The following is a 12,718-nucleotide window of genomic DNA, read 5'->3' on the forward strand; positions in this document are numbered from 1 at the left end:
TCATTTTTATTATTATACTTGCAGCACACAGGGTTCTCCTTGTCACGGACCCCTGTAGATGTATTTCAGGCTGACAACTAAATGAGTACTAGAATTTTCAAACCTGGGTATGAAAGAACAGGGGATGTTTTTCTATTTATGTGATAAGTATGAATATAGCTTTGAGTTACTTAAAAAAAAGATGGAGAAGCATAGATAGTTTAATTAAAGTCATATTTTGACACAAGTTACCATTCTCTAGCACTAAAATTCTGCCAAATTGACACTGCTATTGGCCTTCATATTTTTTCAATTTTGTTAGCTTTGGATAATGTTATGTAATGTAAAATGAACGAGAGTGATAAGATAATATTTACCAGGCAGTTCCCTGGTGTCAAACTAGGAAATAGATACACATCTGGCGATGCTGGTTTGCAACCACCAGGTGCGTTTGGGAGGAGAGAAAAGGATTGTTGAGTCAGCTTGTGTGTTTGATCCATTTGGCCAAATTAAGACTTTGCTAATGTTGCTTCGATGCCCTGTTTGTATAAAGATACAATAAAGATCACAAGGAAGGGAACCGGGAGAGGCTTGGAGGAAGACTTCATTAGTTCATCTGTTGCTGTCAACGTTACAAATAATCATTTTTGCTCCCTCCTTTCACTTGGGCTTATGCTTCCATCCCCAGGTGCCACCTTCAGGTGAGAGAGAGTGATGGGCAGAGTTATGAGATACTCAGCCTAAAAAACCCCATGAGCAGCTCTGCCAACTAGTTTTCTGACTCTGCCCAGGGCTGTAGGACGTCAGTGCCAAGACAGAAAGAACGAGAATACAGACGTGGGTCACCACCGTTAGGAATGCATAAGGCCAATTGTATCTCAGAGTCGAACCAAGTCACTTTTTGCTTGAAATGGAAAATTTCAGTATTAGCGCAATTAAAATCTATTGAATGAATATTTTATTGCATTTGAAACATACAAACATAAAGTACAATAGCTTCTTTTTAGAACGTTGAAATTCTTGAGAAGACTTCTCAAGATGATGATTATTGTCTGAGAGAATCTTATGAATAAATCAAGTGTCTAGGGTAACCACCCTACAGAAGGTTCCTGGTGGAGACGATGGCGGACCAACACCATGGTGATGGGAGCCCTGACTGCAGGGTTTTGGGATTAGAATTTCTACCCAATTTCCACCAGTGTCCTTTATCATCCCTCAGATATAATGATGCTGGGATATTACAGCCAGGACGGGCCAGAGCTCATAGGTGCTGGCTTCCATTCCATGCTTACCCCAAATGCTGAATTATTGCGTGTGTTTTAAATGTACTGTATTATTTTTAAGCTCTATAAAAAAAGGGAAAATAATTAAGATTTCAAGCTACTAGTGAGCTGTGGATATGATGAAGGAAAGGAAGTTTTAGACTGGTGCATTAGTAGAACTAATAAAAGCTATGTGATGTTAAAAATTCAGAGGATAAGGAGATCAGATGAATAAAAATGAAAGAAATAATGAAGAAATGTTAACATGGTTCACACATATGGTTGATCTAATATCTAATCCTTTCCTTTTATTGACTTGCAGTTAATTCAAACATATAACATCCATATTCTTCAGAACTGGACTTTAGGTGCACAGAATGGGATTTATCATTTGATTAATTTGATTAACCTTTTGATTCTTGAGCTCAATCCTCGTTTATATCTATTATCCTCGTTTATATCTATTTGGCTTGCTTGTCTATTTACACTAAAATTAAACATCCACGAACCCAGTCCAAACTAGAATATCCCCAATAATGTATTTCAGTCTACACTGCACCTCTCCCATTCCCCTACCTACCCTCAGAAGTAAACTTCATTTGCACTTTTTGTTTGTCATTCTCTTGCTTTTCTTTTTGTTCATTTTATCATATATACCGTATATATATATCATGTGGTATATGTGTGGTATAAAGTGGTGATCGAGGTCCATTTACATATTTTTTTTCTGGTGGAGAATCAATTTTTACTTATTCATTTTAGTTACTTCTTTCCCCAAATCTGTTGTAAATCAAAATTGCATATATGAGTCGTTTGTTATGGGCTATCTTTTCTCTTCCATTGGTTAAGTTTTGTTCTTTTTTGATACACACACACACAGAGTATAATTACTAAGGTTTATAATACTTATTTATATTGGGCAAGGGAAGTAACATTCAATTCTTTGAAAAGTTTCTTGGTTATTATTGAATTTTTGTTCTTCCATATATATTTTACAATCAACTTATTTTAACCTCAATATGAAAAAACTCAAGTGGGATTTTGTTAGTGTTATATTTAATCTATTGATTAATTGCTGATAATTGATATTTTATGATATTAAAATTTTCTATCCATGAACATGGGCCATCTCTCCATTTATGTGCTTCAGTAATGTTTTACAATTTTCTTTAGGCTGTTCTTACTTCTGAGTACCAAAAGATATTTTGTATTTTATTGCTTACTGTAAATGATGTTTTAAAAATTATGAATTTCTACTCTTTTGTTGATAATGTAAAAGAATATAATTTTGGATATTATTTTATAGCTACACAACTTATCATATTCTTTTTATTACTGGTAGCTTAAATGCAGATTCTTTCAGGTTCTCTACATAGACAATCATATCATCTGCAAATAATGAGAGTTTTATTTACTTTTGTCCAATCCTAAGGCATTTCATTTCTTTTTCTTGTATTATTGTGCTGGCTGGAAACTCTAATGTGTTATTGCCAGAACTTGTGATTGAGAGTATCCTTGCCCTTTTTCCTAATTTTAAATAGAATTCCTTCATAGTTTATCCACTTAGGATGATGTTGGTTACAGATTTTTATAGATATCCTTTGCGATTCCCTTTTGTTCTAATTTATAAAAAAAGTTTAAATGTGATTGGGTGTTGAGTTTTACCAAATTGAGATAATTATAGGATTTTTTGTTGTTTTTTAATGTCAAAGTAATGGATAATAATTTTCTATTATTTAACAATTTTTATATTCCTGATACAAGCACAGTTTTTATGATATCTCTTATAACATGTTGGATATGAAGTACTAACATTTTGTTTAAGATTTTTACAAGCATATTCTTTGGTGAAATGAGTTTGGAATTTTTCTTTATCGAATTGTCATTTTTCTTTTATAAGTTTTTCTGGTCTTATAAAATAAATCAGGGAATATGCCTTCATTTTTAGTTTTCTAAAAGTTTTCATTATGTTAGAGTTGATAGAATTTGCTTAGAAAACCACATGGGTTTGTTGCTTTCTTTGTAGAGAGATTTTAAAATTTCTGCTTCAGTATCTTTGATAGTAATAGGATTATAGTATTTCTAACTTTACTTCTCAAGTCAGTTTCTGTAAGACTTTTCTAGGAATCTTTGCATTTTGTCCCAATTCTCAAGTTTAATGGCATATATGTGATAATACTGTTCTCAATTTTACACTTTACATATACTATATCTTCGGGTTTTATTTATAGTGTTATATTTAAGTGCTTTCTTTTTTTACTTAATCTCATCAGATGTATGTTTTGTCTTAACATACATTAAGACAAAATATTTGCATTTTTGCTTTCTATCTTTATTACCTCTTGTGTCAATCAGAACATATTAGAATACGCTATGGAAACAAACAACTCCAAAATCTTAACAGCTTAACACAATAAAGGTTTATATTTTGTTCAAGCTGCACAGTAAATTTGAGTCAGCAGAGGAATTCTATCACACCAGTCACTCAGAGATTTAGAATGAAGGAAGTTGCATCCCACAGGATCCTTCCTTCCTTGATTGCTATACTAGGGAGGAAAAGAGTGCTTCACTCTCTGGCAATTGACATCTTCCACATGGAAGTGACACAGCACTTTTACTCATTTTTCATTGACCAGGGTAAGTATCCTAGTTATCTTTTGCTGCATAAAATACCCCAGAAAACTTAGCAGTTGAAAACATCAACATCGTTTATTTTCCTCCTGAATCAGCAATTTGGGCAGGTTTGGCAACGGCAGCTCATCCCTGCTCCATGTGTCAATTGGGATGGCTTAAAGGCTGAGAGCTGGAGTCCCTGGAGGCTTGCTCACTTACATGTCTAGTGTCATTGCTGGCTGGTAGCTGAAACTCAACTGGGACTGTTGGCTGGAACACCTTCACATGCCTCTCCACATGGTTACTTGACTTCTTCACCGTATAGTTGCTGGGTTCCAAGAATGATCATCCTCTAAGAATCAAGTGGAAGTGCATGGCATCCTTATAATCCTGTCTCTGAAGTCAGATAACACCACTTCCATCATGGTCACAAAGAACTGCCCAGGTTCAATTGAGGAGGACATAGAACCTCACTCGATGAGAGGAGTGCCAGTCACATATGGGATGGGATGTATAATGGCCCCCATTCGTGGGAAATACAGTCTACCGTGGTACCTCATATAGCACATCAAATTCCCATATGCCTACAAGGAGGATGCATCAGTTAGCTTGTTCTGCGTAACAAACCACCTCCAGAATTAACAGATTGGAATAACTATTTTATTTAGCTCACAATTCTGTGGCTCATCCCTTGGTTCTAGCTATTCAATTGATCTCTGCTGGTCTGTCTCTTGTTTGTGTGGTCAGCTGGCAGCTGGTGGGTCAGTTGGTAGCTGGATCATCTAAGGCGTCCTCATTGACATATGAGGCCAGTTGGCAGGCTGTCAGCCAGGGCTGTTGGATAAGGTGACAGAGTCACTGGGCTCGTTTAGCAAACTAGCCTGAGCTACTTTGCATGTAGGGTTCTAAAGATCAATGAGGAAGAAGGCAAGCCCCTATACCTAAGTATTTTCACATCTTTATTTCATGCAACTGTTGTCAAATTGGCCAAAGAGAGTCACATGGCCAGGGCCAGAGTCAGTGTAGAAGAGAATTACACAAGGGCTTGGATATAGGGAAGGGAATTAGTACGGCCAGTTTTGCTGACAAAACCATAACAGAGAGGTGAACTAGAATGTTTAACAGCGCTATTACTACCACAGTGCACCTACCTGGTCACCAGACATTTAGTTTACTCCTTCCTTAAGAAAATACATACATCCCTTTCTCAAGAGAGACCGCTCCAAAGTTCCATCCACTAATGGCAAGAAGCTCAGAGTCTAGGATCTGTGAATGAAGAGCACTAGTTTGTTCAAAGGGAATGCTGAGTAGTCATTTCACATGAAGCCTGAATGTGGCTTCTTTTTTTTTTTTTTTAATTTTAATTTTGTTGGAGTATAGCTGATTTATAATGTTGTGTTAGTTTCAGGTATACAGCAAAGTAACTCAGTTTTATGTATATATATGTGTGTGTGTGTGTATATATATATATATATATATATATATATAGTCATTCTTTTTTAGATTCTTTTCTCATATATGTTATTACAGAATATTGAGTAGAGTTCCCTGTGCTATGCAGTAGGTCCTTGTTGGTTATGTATCTTATATATAGTGGTGTATGTGTATTCATCCCAAGCTCCTGATTTATCCCTCCTATGGCTTCTTTTGATCTGGAGACATGTGGACTGAAAAGACGTTATCAACCATCCATTCAGCCACCCAGTGCACAAAGGATGGCCACAAAACTCTCCCATTATCCCAAGGGAAGAATGACACACATTAATCTCTGGTCATACCAATTATAAATTCCCCTGGGCAGACAGTTTGAGGGTCCCTGGCCCTGGGGATGGGGATTGCTTCTTCATTAGATCCAGACTCTTGTCCTGGAAATAGACCCTTGTCTATTATTTCCTGTGACATCTGAACCCTCCACTGGGGAGGTTCTTCCTTATTGGCCATCGTTTTGACCACAGCTGGATTGATTGTTGGGGAATATTTCCTTCTTGGGGACTGAGCAATTTTCTCAACCTCTTTCGTGCCATAGATAGAGAACCCCAAATTTCCTTTGTCTAGAACAGCCAAAGTTCACGTTGGCATTTCTTTTGGAAACACACATCTTTCAAAACTTCTTTGAATTCTTCTCTGTTTAATTTCAGTCATCTCCCGGTGTCAAAGGTCATGTTCTTTTCAAGACATACTTCTGTGATTTGCTAGATTTCTCTGCCTTTTCACTCCATCTATCTCTCAGTCTTTCTCTCTCTCCCTCTCTCTATCAGTCTGTGCATGCTTTGAGCCTGTTTGGGAAACACAATTTCTGGTTCTCTTTTCCCTGCGCCTTTTTGTTCAGTTGAAAGAATTTGCTGGCACCATACTTTTAGTTGGGCTTTAGTCTGAAGCACCTTAATCCATTCCGTCTTCAATAGTAGGTTTGATTTTTTTTTTTTTTTCCTGCACATGGCTGAGTTTTAATCCCTCTAGGACCCAAGTTCTATCATTTATTGGTTGAGACTGAGAAGCATTTTCCTCTTCTTCTGACAAATCCATAGAATTCTGCTTCTCTTTCATCCCTCCTTACAACCAATCAGTTATTTCCTGAGCTTGTATTTTTCTTGTACCTTAACAAATGCAGTCAGCAGCAACATACGCACACTTGTAACACTGTGTTTGATGGCCCTTTCTAGAGTAGGGGTCAAACAAACTCTGGCCTGGGACCAAATCTGACCCACTGCCTATTTTTTCAAATAAAGTTTTATTGGAATATAGCCTGACCATTCATTTCCCTATGATCTATGACTGTGTTTAAGGTACAGCAGGCTGTGCTTAGTGTGACAGAGATCTTATAGCCAGTGAAGCCTAAAACATTTATGATCTGGCTCTTACAAAAGAAGCTCGCTGAGCCCTGCTCTAGACTCACAATTCTATTAGAGCATTTTTTGCCTTCCAGGACAGGAAGATATTTTGACCAAATGTTGGACCATTGCGTAGCTTGGGTTGCCACCTTTCAGTCTCTGATAATAGTTTCCTTGCTGCTTCTGCCACTTAGCAGCTATCAGTGCTGTATATTTGAGGTTTTGGGCAGCACTCTATTTCAGGTACCAATTTCTGTATCAGTAAAGATGTTATAGGTTGTGATGGGTTAATAAACAAACCTCATATTTGGCCTCCCACACCAGAGGTTTACTTCTTGCATACACATCCTGGCCAGTGTGGGCCAGGAGGGAGCTTCTGCTCATCTGGGCTGGGCTGTAGGAGTCCTCCTCATGACAGATGCTTCTGTAATCATTGTACCATGGAGAAAAAGTGCTGTGAGACCTCTCACTGGCACTTACATGCCTCTGCCCAGGAGAGAAACACTTCACTTCTGTTCACATTTTTCTGGCCAAAGCATGGCTACTCGGAACTTCAAAGGAGGTCAGAAAGTACACCCAGAAGGAACCCAGAAGAAGGAAATAGGGAATATTTTGGAAAGTCCCTGACCATCGCATCTTCTTTCTACTTTCTTTGGGTTTCGTTCTTTTCCAAATATCTGAAGTGGGATCTTTAATTCACCAGTTTTCAGCCTCCTTTCTTAGTATGGAGCTTGGCAGCAACAGGGAGCATTGACATCAGCGGAGAGTCACTAGGCCAATCAGGACATGCAGGGATGTGCAGCTGCCGAAGGGAGCCCTTTCAGGAAGGAATGTAGTGGGGAGCCTGGTCCGGCTGCTTTGGTCAGAGTGCTGCACGTGGAGCAGGGCAGAGCCGGGCAGGCTGGGCCCCTCCAGGCAGCTCCACACGTGTCTCATCCACATCTGACCCTGCACATCGCCCTTCCTGGGGCTGCTTGGCTTCCGCCTCCCAAATCTTGTGCAGGCACCTGCGAGGGCCAGCTCTCACCTGGGAGCATTCCAGGAAGGGGATTCTGGTGAGGACTGGCTCCACTTTCCCCTCTCAATTCTGGCACAAATTCCTCTTCTGTTCAACTCTAACCAAGAGCCACGGAGGGAAAGGGGCTCTAAGAAATGTGACTCCCAGCAAAGCCAAATTGACAGTAGGACAATTCAGCTCAACTTTTAAGATGAACAATTTCCCTCTGAGCACCACTTTTACTGCACAACACAAGTTTGCTCATGGGAAGACTTTCAAAATTTTTCACAATTATTTTGCGTTTTACATTTAGATCTATGATCCATTTTGAGTTGATTTTTGTGAAAGGTGTAAAGTATGTGTCTAGATTCATATTTTCATGTGGGTATCTATTTAGTTGTTCCATCCTTTCTCCATTTAACTGTCTTTGCGCCTTTGTCAACATCAGTTGACTACATTAACGTGGGTCTTTCCAGTCCGTTGATCTATTTGTCTATTCTGCATTACCACTCTGTCTTGATTACAGTTGCTTTGTACTAAGTCTTGAAATCAGGCAGTGTTGGTCCTCCAACTTTGTTCTTCTCCTTCAACATCGTGTTGGCTATTCTGGGTCTTTTGCCTCTTCGTTTAAACTTTAGAATCAGTGTGTTGATATCTACAAAATTAACTTGCTGTGATTTCGATTGGCATTGCATTGACTCTATAGATTAATTTGGAAAGAACTGACATCTTGACAATATTTTCTTCCTACTTATGTACATGGAATATCTTCCTATTTATTTACATGGAATATTTATTGAGATCATCTTTGATTTATTTCATCATAGTTTTATAGAATATTTTAGTTAGAATTTTTATTTATTCCTTTCACACCTCATGGTAAAATGGAGTATGACTGTATATGTGGGAAAGAATGAAAAAATATATTTTCTGTTACGTATCACACACACACAACACACACATATATATTACATGACACATATACTTAAAGGCAAACGTGTAGCATAGCTAAAGGCTGATTTCTTTTTGCCCAGTGACAACCCTTCAGGTTAATTTGTGCTAATCAAATATATAATCATTTAGAATGGAAAATTGGCATCATTTCAATAAGGAATAGTCAGACTAGCATTGGTGGAAAGTACTCAGATTTGCAGGAAAGAGGGAGTGATGGTCACCACAATAGTAATCTCATTTATGGTGCACCAGTGATGTACTCAACCCCGCCAGCCATGCAGTGTCTGTATTTCTGTTCATGTGAAGAAACAGGGACTTAGGGAGGCCCAGTGCTTACTCCAAGTTGCAGTTAGTGATGGAAATTGGTTTCTACCTTCAGTCTGTCGGACTTCAAAGCACTTCACTAAAATATCCTTTTTATAGAAAAGAAGTATTTTACATTAGACTGTCCTTTACCATCTAAAAGAAGAACAGTACTGTTTAACAAAAAATGAAAAATACACGTGGAAAAGAATGAACATACAGATAATCTGTTGCTCCATGGAAAAGCCTCCAAGAAACAAAGCAGTTGTCACATAATAAATAAAAACAATGGGTGTTTAATAGGCTTGGCAATTAGAAGCGATCCCAAATTACCCCAAAATGCATTGAACAGGAAAGGATGAAATGGTCCAGGAGAGATAGGAGCCCATTATCATGAGAGTAGGTAATACCATGCTCAAGATCTCTCTTTTAAAGGCATTTTAGCATATTTTATTTATTTTGCATTGTATGGTAAATTTAAAAAATCTTTTTAAAGACATGTCTTAAAGGCATTTTCACACGTTTTAGTCCTAATAAAGACATTTTAGTACATTTCATTTAGTTTACATAACATGGTAAATTTTTTTTTCCACGAAGGGAGGAGGGGTGAGGATATATAAACATATTTAATTTAGATTGACAATCTTTTCACTGTTTTTGTTCACTTTATTTTGAGCTACTCTATTTGTTTTATACTCTGAATTTTGAAAACTCAACTAGCTCCTAAGGAAGCAGCCATGGGGGAGCTGTAGTGGCTTCATTCATTTTCCTGTCCACTGGGGCCGGAATAAAGGACGGTGGAGGCCCGTGTAATTCAAGGTCTGAGGGCGTTCCGCTGTTTCATTTACTTATTAGCCTTAAGAAAAACGCATGATTCAGACGCGGGGCTAGGAAAGAATGTGGTTTATAAGCTTACACATTCTTAATGAATACTGTACTGTTTTTTTCCTTGACAACCTTATAAAAGATTCTATTTAGTGGAGAAGTCCATATTAAGATGTTTGGAGTTAGACTTCAAAAGGAGAATGCAGAATAAATTGGTGGCTGTTCTCTTTCTGGAAGAGCCCAGATTCTTCAGTGGGCTCAGGTTTTGCAATGGTCAGGGCCACTGGCCTCATGAGCAGTGGCTGACCATCTTAAGCCGTTGGCCATCTGGGAATCTGGTCCCCCCAACCGAGGCTGGGGACACTGCTTGGAGCTGGAGGTCCTTCTCTGGTGTGTGGGATGGACCAGGGAATGCCACGCATCTGGTGAGCAGGGGCGCCAGCCCCCTCAGATCAGATTACAACGGAGGGACTGAGGGCCTTTGTCTGCCCCCTCCTCCCTAAAGGTATATTCACAATCATAGTTTATGCTGGGTTAGCATGGAGACGTATGTAACCTTTGAGCTTAGAATCTTGGGGTTTTTGGTTGTCATTGTTCTGATTTTGAAAGAAATTAAAACATTTCTGTGGGCCCGTAAAAATATTAGGGGACCCAGGCTCTGTGTCCTCTGTGCCCAGTGAAGAGGTCACCTGCGGCCCAGACTAGTCACTTCTCAGTGATCAAGACTCTGATAGTTAAAAAAAAAAGAAAAAAAGTGACATAGAGACTCCAATATTTAAAACCAAAACCCGTGTATCAAGTCTTACTACATAATGTACCCAGCTCAATAAGGCATTGGGTCTTCGACTGGATTACCGTTGGATCTTTTAAAAAGAGAAGCACAGAAAAAGCTCCTACAGGTAGTGTACTTTGTCCCCCTCTTCCTGGAAGGACTCACAATCACAGACTTTCTGTTCCTTTAGCTACTAATTTTCACTAGACAGTCACGCATATTTTCACACCATTTTCAGTCTTTCTGGAGAAATCAGAGCCAATAAAGTCAATGATTGTTTCTGCCCTACTGGGTTAATGAAATAAGTGAAAAGCCACACCAGGAAAACAGCTGTCCTGGTTATTTACTGGTTAGCTTTCTGTCCACAGCTCAGTTAACTTCATTTGGGAAGGTTTAAAATAAAATCGGTTTTCACGGCTCCATGTGTGTAGCGATCGTGGTCTCAAGTTTGATGTCTTCAGAAGACAGGCTGTCGGGTCCCTGTGTACCTCGACCCGTGGTGCCTGCGTGCTGGGGAGCACTGGTGGATACCTGACACCTTTTTGCAATGATTGGAACATGTGTCTGAGAGTAAGAGTACAATTAGGCACTTAATCGTGGCCAAAAATAGCAATGGCGGGAGGTTATAAGAACATCCCTTTGGATCCTTCTGTTTCCTGGCTGTTGTGGAAACAGATTCTTTTGGCCCCTCAAGGACTGGCCGCACCTGGTCTAGTGTATCATCTCTGCACAAGCAGGGTGCAGAGCTCTGCTGCAAGGGTCTGCAGGAACATACCGCCCCCAGCTCCCTGGGCTGGAGCCCTGCCTCTCTCCCCATCAGCTCCACGACCCTGGCACCGTCTTTCCGTTCAGGTTTCCGTGCGTTTTCTCAGCTGTAGAACAGTGCAGGCACCAGTACCCACCACCCCTATAGGGCTGTTGTGTTAAAGGGCTTAATGTACCTGCGTGCTTAGCACAAAAATATAGACATGAGTATTTGCTATGATTGCCTTTTTTCCGGGTATTGCTTGACGCAAGTAATTGGGAGAGAGAGGAAAGGGGAATGAAGGCATTGAGGGTGGGCCTGGGTCCCTTTTCTTTCTGCTGGGTGTCAGCCTGGGCCCCGTATGGTGGTTTGGCTGATCTGCTTTGCTTCCCGCTCTCCCTGTGGTTAGTGGCCTGATACCTGAAGGGGGCACGGGGCGGGGGGGCATCTCCAGGGTGAAGTTAGAGATGCTCGTGGCACGGGGTGAACCCTGTACCAACCAGAAAAGGTGAAGGCTTCCCCAGGCTCTGGTATTTGAACGACCAGCCCCATACGTGCCAGATTGTACTGTAACTTTTAATATGCTAAAACCTCAGTGGAAGTTCTTAGGGCCCCGGCCATATGGGTTTTTGATTGAAACTCCTTTGAGTATTTCACCAACTTAATATATTGGGTGAGGATTAAAGATCTTAAACTGTGTTCCATCCCATAGTGTGTGCTGTTCAGAGCAAGGTTCCAGCATAATGTTTGGAGAAGCTCAAGCCTAAATCCAGGCTTGGATAATCAAAGGAAGTATGATGTCTATTACATTGTGTGAAATTGTATAGAATTGTAATAGTGTGCCTTTTAGGGGGTGTGTAACTAGAAAGAGATAAATAGAAAATGAGTATTAGTGTGCAAATGTGGATTTTTAAAAAATGCATTAGTAAGAGGCCAATAATAAATGTCCATTTTCTTTTTGCTACTGGAGCCCAAGAGAGGTGGGGAAGGAGACTAGCAAACTGACACATTCTTCTAAGTATTTCCCGCTCTCTCATCTTCTAGACCCTTTTCTATTAACCTATGTTCCCGTTAAAACATTAATTGCTGTGCATTAAAAGACAAACTTCTCGTTTGAGAGCCTGAGATAGTTTTTAGGTTTTTTTTTTTAAATAAAACATTTCAAATCCATTTGGAGGCCTTAATTTCCTACAGTTGGGGTATTTCTGATCCTCTGGTGCAGGCAGTGAAGTTGGTTGTCTTATTTTATCTGTACCTTCTGTGTCCTTGCATTCACTTTTGAATGAGATCCATTTCTCCATTTACCAGGGAAAATTTGAAGTTGATGCCGTGCCTGTTTTGCATTATTTAAATATCCAATACTGGGTTATTTATATAGAAGAACATGGTTATTTAATAAGGAACTTAAATTTTCACAAGTTCAAACTGTTCTACTTC

General features: G+C 39.5%; 1 protein-coding gene across 1 annotated transcript in view; it reads left to right on the top strand.

Moving 5' to 3' along the window:
• ADCY2 (adenylate cyclase 2) overlaps window positions 1-12,718 on the top strand; it is a 438,100-nt gene that overhangs the window by 6,336 nt on the left and 419,046 nt on the right. The gene's annotated exons all lie outside the window — the stretch shown is intronic.

This window comes from Eschrichtius robustus, chromosome 2, assembly GCF_028021215.1.
Source record: "Eschrichtius robustus isolate mEscRob2 chromosome 2, mEscRob2.pri, whole genome shotgun sequence".
NCBI lineage: Eukaryota > Metazoa > Chordata > Mammalia > Artiodactyla > Eschrichtiidae > Eschrichtius > Eschrichtius robustus.